An 8,224-nucleotide genomic window follows, 5' to 3' on the forward strand; every position below is an offset into this window, starting at 1 on the left:
TCCTGTGCCTGCCAAACGAAAGAGCAATTTCTTTTCCTTTCATACTCCCCGCCTGGAAAGAGAGGAAAAAAAGGAAACCACATCACTACCCGTGTCATTTCCCAGCCTGTGGTTGGCCAGAGCCCGCGCCTGGCCCTCGTCCACACGGCCTGCTGCTGTGGCTGTATCCGCTTGAGCTGAAAGTGGATGAGCAGCTGCCACACTGGGCACGAAGCCAAGAAACGGGGAGCCCACCCCGTGTTTCCTTCCAAGTTCTGCAGTCTGTTCCTTCATCTTATGGGGCTGCCACGTATAATGACAGTAGTATCTATTGAGTGCTTCCTCTCTGGCAGCCGCTGTTCTAAAAACTCTACAGGGGCTGTTGTGTTTAGTTCTTTTTCCACAGCTCTATGAAGTCAGCATTATTATTCCCATTTTACAGATGAAGGAATTGAGGCACAGACAAGTTCAAATAACTTACCCAAGGCCTCTGGTGGTGGAGCCAGGATTAAATCCCAAGACGTCTCACACTGGGGCTCACCCCCCAGGCCCCAGGGTGGGCTGACTCTGTGAAGTACGTGGCCTTAGAAGGTATCTGCCCCTGCACCATGGTGAATGGCCAGCCTTTAGCCAGCAGGCAGTCAACAAACTCCATGGCTTAGAATACTGAGCGCCATATCAGGCACCACCCTCTCCCCCTGGCTCTGGGAGCCCCTCCATCTCCCTCCACTCCTTGCCTCTCACTCAGGCCCAGGGTGTCTTGGCCACTGGAGGAATGAGGTGCATATGTGGGCAGAGTGGCTTGTTCCTTCTAGTTCCACACTGCCGACATCTGTCTTACCTGGGACCGCTAAAAAATCTGTCACAGGCACTTTCAGGCTGTGACACCTCAGACCATCCCTGGACAGACCCAAGGGATGACTTTCCGGGCCCAGCAAGAAACCCTTGTCTCAGAGAAAGGAAAGGAAAGGAACGGGCTCCAGAAAATCTGCCCCGCCACTTCCCCACTAACTGTGACCACTAACTTCCTAGATAACAGATGATCACTCTCCAATCTAACTAGCCACACAGAGCTTCCCCACCCATTCCTGCTCCCTCTCCCCTCTTTCCTTTTCCTACCCCAAGGCTCCCCTCCCTGGTCTGTCTCCATGTCCAGTGAGGCTCTCTGTCATCCCTCCTTCCATCCCCGCCTCTGACTTCACTGCTTCCTTCTGATTTTTACTCGGATCTGACGATCCCTCCTCACCCACTCCTGTCCCACCAAAACTAATCCCCCAAAGCTTGCTTCATGACTCAAATCCCCTCTGCTAGGCTCTACCACATTGAGGGTGAAGGCTCAGGGTCTGGAAAACAGAGGCCCCCTGAGAGCTCTCAGTGGACCCAGAGTGAGGATCTACAGGTCAAGTGGATGACAAAACCTCTTGCCTACAAGTCAGGGCCACCACTCTTGCTCTCTCTGAGGCCGAGGCTGCCTCTCTCTGCCACCTCTGTGGGGCACGAAAGCTGGAGCCCATTTGCATTAATTCTCTGAGTTGCTTTGACTCAGAGTCCGGGACTCAGAAGCATGCTAATTTTATGCAAACGAATGCAAATGAATATAGAAAACTAGGCGACCCTGAATTTACTGGAAATCAGAGGCTCCGCTGACGGGAAGACTTACAGAAATTTTGGAATCTACTTCCCAAGAGAAATGTAAAAATAGTGTGGCCTCCAGTTAGGGGTTGGGGAGGGACATAGCTGGAAGGCATTCAGAGAAAGGAACACAGTCTGGGTTTCCTAGTCGTTTCTAAGTGACCCAGCAAAAGTCAGAGGAAGGAAAAGTATCTGGCCACCAAACCTTCCCCCTTTCTCCTCTCTTGGAGCTGAGCCTGGCGTTCAGCTCCTCGCCCTGCCGCAACCACCCTACAGTGTACGTCTTGGAGAGCAGAGAACACAGGACATTAAGGCATCTTTGGAAACAGGCATTTTGTTTATATCCCGCTTCCCATGACAACCCCCCACTATTCTCTTCTCCCCTTACATCTCCTACATTGACCTTCTTCTGCTTGTTCCTCGTTGGGTCTGACTGGTGAACTGAACAGAATGTTCTGGAACCTGACCTGGAGGGTTAGGGAGTCTGGATATTCATATAAAGAAGACCTCAGAGGATATCTCTTGGATAGGTCAACCCAGGCACAAAGGCTTAGGCACCTCATTTCCAGGAGGAGAGAGAAAAGGACCACTCTGAGAAAGAACAGGGGAGAGGAAGTGGCCCCAGAAGCAACAGTCCATTCTTCTGACCCTAAACTGAGATGTTCTGAATAACTTCAAAAGGCAGACACTGCCCTTTTCTTAAAGATTTCAAAAGAAGGAAAGAATTTTCCAAAATACTTCCAACAGTCTACTCAGTCTCATCAGAATGTTTTTACCTATATTAACATAAATGTCTGATGCTACTATGGAAGTACCTTTTTTCTGGTTATTTTCCTCCAAGTAAATAGCTCCTAGATATTAAGGTAATACTCCAGCAAACCCTTAACACACACCATGAAAAGACCTGAAGACAACTTCCCCAAGATTTAGTGACCGCTCACCAATTCCTGGAGAGGAAATCATTCAGACTAAGCCCTTCACCCCCAGGTGAAAAGGAGCAGTGAGTATTCATCCATGTTCTCCTAACTAGGTAGAAAGCTTACTGAGGCCCAACTTCCAACCAGTTAGTATTTGGGGTTACCCAGAGGAAGAAAAAAGTGCTGATTTGTACACTTAAAAGAGAAGGGCATACTTGTATATCAAGCATGCTATGTATATCATATCCTTCAAGTCTTATAACAGCCCCACTAGATACAGAACATTCCCACTGTACAGATGAGGAGATTAAGGCTAAGAGAATTGAAGTCATTTACCCAAGGTCACACACCTGTGGCAGAATAATATCCATATTCTCCTTTTCTTTCTAAGCACATGTTCACCTACATTTCCCAGCCCTCTTGTTGTTAAAGACTGGCCAAGTGACTGAGTTCTGGCCAATGAAATGGGGACAGAGATGATTTTTTGCCACTTCCAGGCCTGGCCCATAAAAATATGGCAGATGGTCCTTCATCCCCTTTCCTGTCACTATCTGGATGGCCCAGGCACCACAAAGCCACATGATTAAGATGGGAGGAGCTTGGTCCCTGAATGACTCAGTGGAGCAGAGCACCCTTCACCCTGCCCTCTGCCACCTGCACTGGACTCCGACTTGGATGAATAAGTCTTCACTGTTTGAAGCTACTGAGATTTTAGCCTATCTGGACTAACTACCTGGTGAAGGCAAGATCTGAAACCAAGTCCACCAAGCTCCAAAGACCATTCTTTCTCGTTAAGACTTCTTGCTACACAATACAGCAGAAATATAAAAGTTGAACTATAAAATATTATCTAATCTCACAGTTCACTTCTTCCCCATCCATGCTTCTCCTACAACCAAAATCTAGAATCCTAAAGATTTTAGAAGAAATTTAAAGATTTAGAACAAAATCAAGGAAGCAATCAACAAATATTGGTTGACTGCATACTACCTGCTGAGCAAGGAGAAACCCTTTATCGTTCATGCCAAGAAGGGTCCTCCCCACCTTCACCTGACGCTCCATTCCATGGATGTGGGGGCTATGAACTTGGAGGACATTGAGTACAGCCATGGCCATCATCAAAGCATGCAAAAGCCATCATGATTTGCCACTCACCACTGCATCCCATCATCCCTATGCCAAGTCAAAGAGAGTTGAGTCAACATCATACAAGCACAACACTCTGATCACGGCAAGAAGAAATGTATGTAATCAGTCAACCTTTCCTCCACAGGCAGTCAGTCTATCAAATATAAGTTAAGACTGACCAGTAGTTTGGGCATGATAGAATCAGCACAATCTGATTCTTAAAAGAGAAGGAGACAAAGGATTATTGACGAGAAGGATTATTGGCAAGGAAGGGGTAAAAGGTTTTTAAATTTTCTATTGAGATAGGAAATCCTGCAAGTATAATTTGTGGGGGCTAGAAGACCTCCCCTGCTACCCACCTCTGACATTCCCCTCTCTACATTCTCTACATTCAAGGATTTGTCCTCGGTCTTAACACACTCTGTCTCTCTCCCATAAAATGATGACCTCTCTAGAGAGAGATTATAACTCACAATTGTCTTATTAGTCAACTATATCTCCTTGTAATGCAGGACTTGGTGGGAACCAATATTTATTGAGCCCTTAATATATGCCCATTATAGTTCCAGGATCTTAAAAATCATGAGTGCCTCCTATATAAAATGGTCATGGTGCCTGCAGCAGTGAACCAGGGAATAGTAGGTACCTGCCTGTGACCAGTCATTCCTGGTACAGCTGTGCTAGCCACCAGCATTCACATGGCCCAACACTCCTGGGACACCTGGAGTACGTGACAACCTGTGTCCCACCAACAAGCACTGACAGACCTCAGAATCCTGCTGCCTGCTCAGCCCACCAGGGCTTCATCCACCCAGGATTGCCCCAACTCACTTAGGGCTCCAGCATCAGGCCTCCACTAGCTGCTTGAGAGGCTTGAAGTCATGACCTCTGCCCTGTGCTCTGCCAGATGGGATAGGGTGGAGATGGAGGGTAGGGTGGCAGGCAGGTATGGTCCTTTTCTTTTTAGCAACATGATTCATATTCTTGATTCTCCCCTGGCTTAATGAGTTGTTTGGGGAGAATCTGATTTTATATTTGGGAAGAAGAAGAAGAACGATTTTCAATCTGAAAAAATTTAAAATACATTACTTTACTCAAGTTTCGTATTTTACAGATGGGCAAATTGAGACTCAGAGAAGCTTTGTAATGGTCCCTGGCCACAGTGGCAGAAGTTAAGTTTGAGCTCAACTTTGTCTTTGATTCCAAAGTCCTTGCTCATAGCACTACGCCAGTGTTTCTTAAACTGGGCTGATCTTCGGAATCACCAAGGGAATAGTTAAAAATACACATTCTTGGTCCCAAAATACAGATTCCTGAATCACTCTCCAGGGGCAGGGCTCAGCAATCTGTGTTTCCACACACCCCAGGTGCAGCTGAAGATGAGCCAAACTGGAGATACACTCCACTGTACCTTGCAGTGGGAAAGAACAGAGGGCAAGTTGAGTGGGTACACCAAGGAAATGAAGGGAGAAGAGAATGGAAGGGTCTTCTGTGCTGTTGCCCAGGGCTGGCCCTGCCCAAACACTGGTGCCTGCCACTTAGTAGTTGAGATCCTAACATTGGACCAGGAGGACAATTAATGACATCAAGGAAAGGCCTTTCCAGTCAGCTGTTTTCCTTACATCTCTACTGTGGAAAGAGGATATCATGCCTGTGGAATTCAGCTGCAAAGAGTCATCTCCAGATCTATTTTTAAATTCTCCAGAAACGAAGAAAGAAAAGCCTGTAAAGGTTTGGAATGTGCTCATCATTTTCCTGATTCAGGAAAACTGCTTTGATTTAGTGCTCGTCGCTTGCAAGCCTGTGCTCACAGACAAATTGGCTGAGCGTGAGGTTTGTGGGCAATGGGGGAGTTTCAGCTGAAGGAGACTGAGTCACAGAGGAATCCAGATGGCAGGAGAGAGGGCTCCCCATCTCCCCCTTCTCTGAATCCTCCTTGTCTGTGCCCAGGGTCCAGAGCTTCCTCAGGCCTGGTGAGCTCCCCCAGAGCTCCTGATAAGAGACTTTGTGATGGTCCCTCAGGAGGCTTATATTTAATGGACCTGATAATCTGAGGGAAGAAGTTGTTTTAAAGAGGATTAAAATTGGGCTCTCTGCTCCTCTCTGTTCGACAGACAGCTGCATCTTCTGGTGTAGTGTCAGCCATGTTCCCAAGACACGATGGTGAAGGTCAGAGTAAATGGATTTGGCCATATTGGGCACCTGGTCACAAGGGCTGCTTTTAACTCTGGCAAAGTGGATATTGTCACCATCAGTGACTTCTTAATAGACCTCAGTTACATGGTCTTCATGTTCCAGTACGATTCCAGCCGCTGCAATTTCAATAGCACAGTCAAGGCTGAGAACAGGAAACTTGTCATCAATAGAAAGCCCATACACTTCTTCCAAGAATGAAATCCCACCAACATCAAATGGGGTGACGCTGGTGCTGAAGATGTTGTGTAGTCCACTGGGGTCTTTACCTCCACGAAGAAGGCTGGGGCTCGCTTGAAGGTGAGGCCAAGAGGGTCATCATCTCTGCCCCTTCTGCTGATGCCCCATGTTTGTGATGGGTGTGAACCAGAGAAGTATGACAACTCACTCAAGATTTTCAGCAACACCTCCTGCACCACCAATTGCTTGGCCCATCTGGCCAAGGTCATCCATGACAACTTTGGCATTGTGGAGGGACTCATGACCACAGTCCATGCCATCACTGCTGCCCAAAAGACCACAGATGGCCCTTCTGGGAAACCGTGTGATGGCTGAGGGACTGCCCAGAACATCATCTCTGCTTCTACTGGTGCTGCCAATGCTGCAGGCAAGGTCATCCCTGAGTTGGTTGAATGGGAAGATCATGGAATGGCCTTCAGTGTCCCCAACCCCAATGTTGTGGATCTGACCTGCCACCTGGAGACAGCTGCCAAATACAATCACATCTCGAAGGTGGTGACACAGGCATCAGAGGACCCCCTCAAGGGCATCCTGGGGCACACCGAGGACCAGGTTGTCTCCTGCGACTTTAACGGTGGCACTGACTCTTCCACCTCTGATACTGGGGCTGGCATTCCCCTCAATGACCACTTTTTCAAGCTTGTTTCTTGGTATGATAGTGAATTTGGCTCTAGCAACTGAGTGGTGGACCTGATGGTCTACATGGCCTCTAAGGAGTAAGAGCCCCCTGGACCACCAGCCCCAGTAAAAGCAATAGATGAGAAAGGTGCTCATCTGCTGGGGAGTTCATCCCCAGTTCATCCCCAAACACAATGAGAATCTCCTAACCTCTACACAGTTTCCATCCCAGACTCCCCTGAAGAAGGGGAGGGAACTGGGGAGCCGTACCTTATCATGTACCATCAATAAAGTATACTGTACCCAACAAGAACAACAGCAACAGTTGATTAAAATTGCATAGTGATTGGATTTGAATATTCGAGTTGAGAGTTTAACTGATAAGAGAATGTTTCTTTTTAGATAATTGCAATAATGACCGTTGTTGAGTTTCTTTGCCCATGTTGAATGTGCACCGAGGGGAAGGGTTGAAGTATTTGAAAAATCTAAATTGTAGTGGATGCAGGAAAAGACGTTTGATATTCCTTACGCAATGACCTCCTTTACTAAGTGTAAGGATAAATCCTACCCTGAAGCCTCCAGCAAAGAGGTCACTTAGTACCAATTAAAATCCAGTCCATCACCTGCCTCAACAGATCCTGTGGCTTTGCCCTCTCCAGATCCAGGAGCAGCCTGCCCGGGGCTCTCAGTGCTCACTGGTGTGGCATCAGGATTCAATTTCACCGCAATGCACATTGCAGGAGGTCAGCCCTGGCTGGGGGCATTGAGCATGTACATGCGTTTATGCTGTGTATGTGTGTGTGTGTGTACACACACACACGCACGTGTGACTATGCACATGCACATCACTGGCTGGGAGCTCTCTTGCCCCAACCTTCCATCCATCCCAGACCTGGAATCTTGTGTTCAGGGATGTTGAGACTGATGCTGTGTGAGCTTGTGTTTGACTCATTTTATTTTTTTATTTTTTAAGCAAGCTTCATGCCCAGCACAGAGTCCAACATGGGGCTTGAACTCACAACCCCGAGATCAAGACCTGAGCTGAGATCAAGAGCAGGACGCTTAACGGCCTGAGCCACCCAGGTGCAACTGGAGGTCATTCGGATGACCAGAAGTTGTGCCTCAATATAACAGAACCAAGACCACTTGCTTCTCTCTGTCTAGCCAATTCAACCAGATGTAATTGGTGCCCCTACGGAGCCTCTGCTCCCATCACCACCCTCTCTTGGTGGCCCGTCAGAGAAGACCCTGGCGGAGAAGCAGCTCCCGTACCTTATCATGTACCATCAATAAAGTATACTGTACCCAACAAGAACGACAGCAACAGTTGACTAACCACACGGCTCCCCAGCCCAGCTTCCCCGCCGATACTGTTCCTTTCCAATGTCTGCTGTTTGTTTTTAACCATATCTATTTCCCTGAAGGTGTGAATAGCTAACTGCACTGCAAAGTTGGCTGACATAAACAGGTGTCAGTGTTACAATGAAATTAAACTTACCCCACGGTCAAAAAGACTT

At 47.6% G+C, this 8,224-nt stretch overlaps 1 pseudogene; it reads left to right on the plus strand.

Moving 5' to 3' along the window:
* Nucleotides 1-5,767: 5,767 nt before the first annotated feature.
* On the plus strand, nt 5,768-6,809 carry LOC112857737 (glyceraldehyde-3-phosphate dehydrogenase pseudogene; annotated as a pseudogene).
* The last annotated feature ends 1,415 nt before the right edge of the window (nt 6,810-8,224 follow it).

The sequence above is a fragment of the Puma concolor genome, chromosome E4 (genome assembly GCF_028749965.1).
Source record: "Puma concolor isolate L17-30 chromosome E4, mPumCon1.1.hap2, whole genome shotgun sequence".
NCBI lineage: Eukaryota > Metazoa > Chordata > Mammalia > Carnivora > Felidae > Puma > Puma concolor.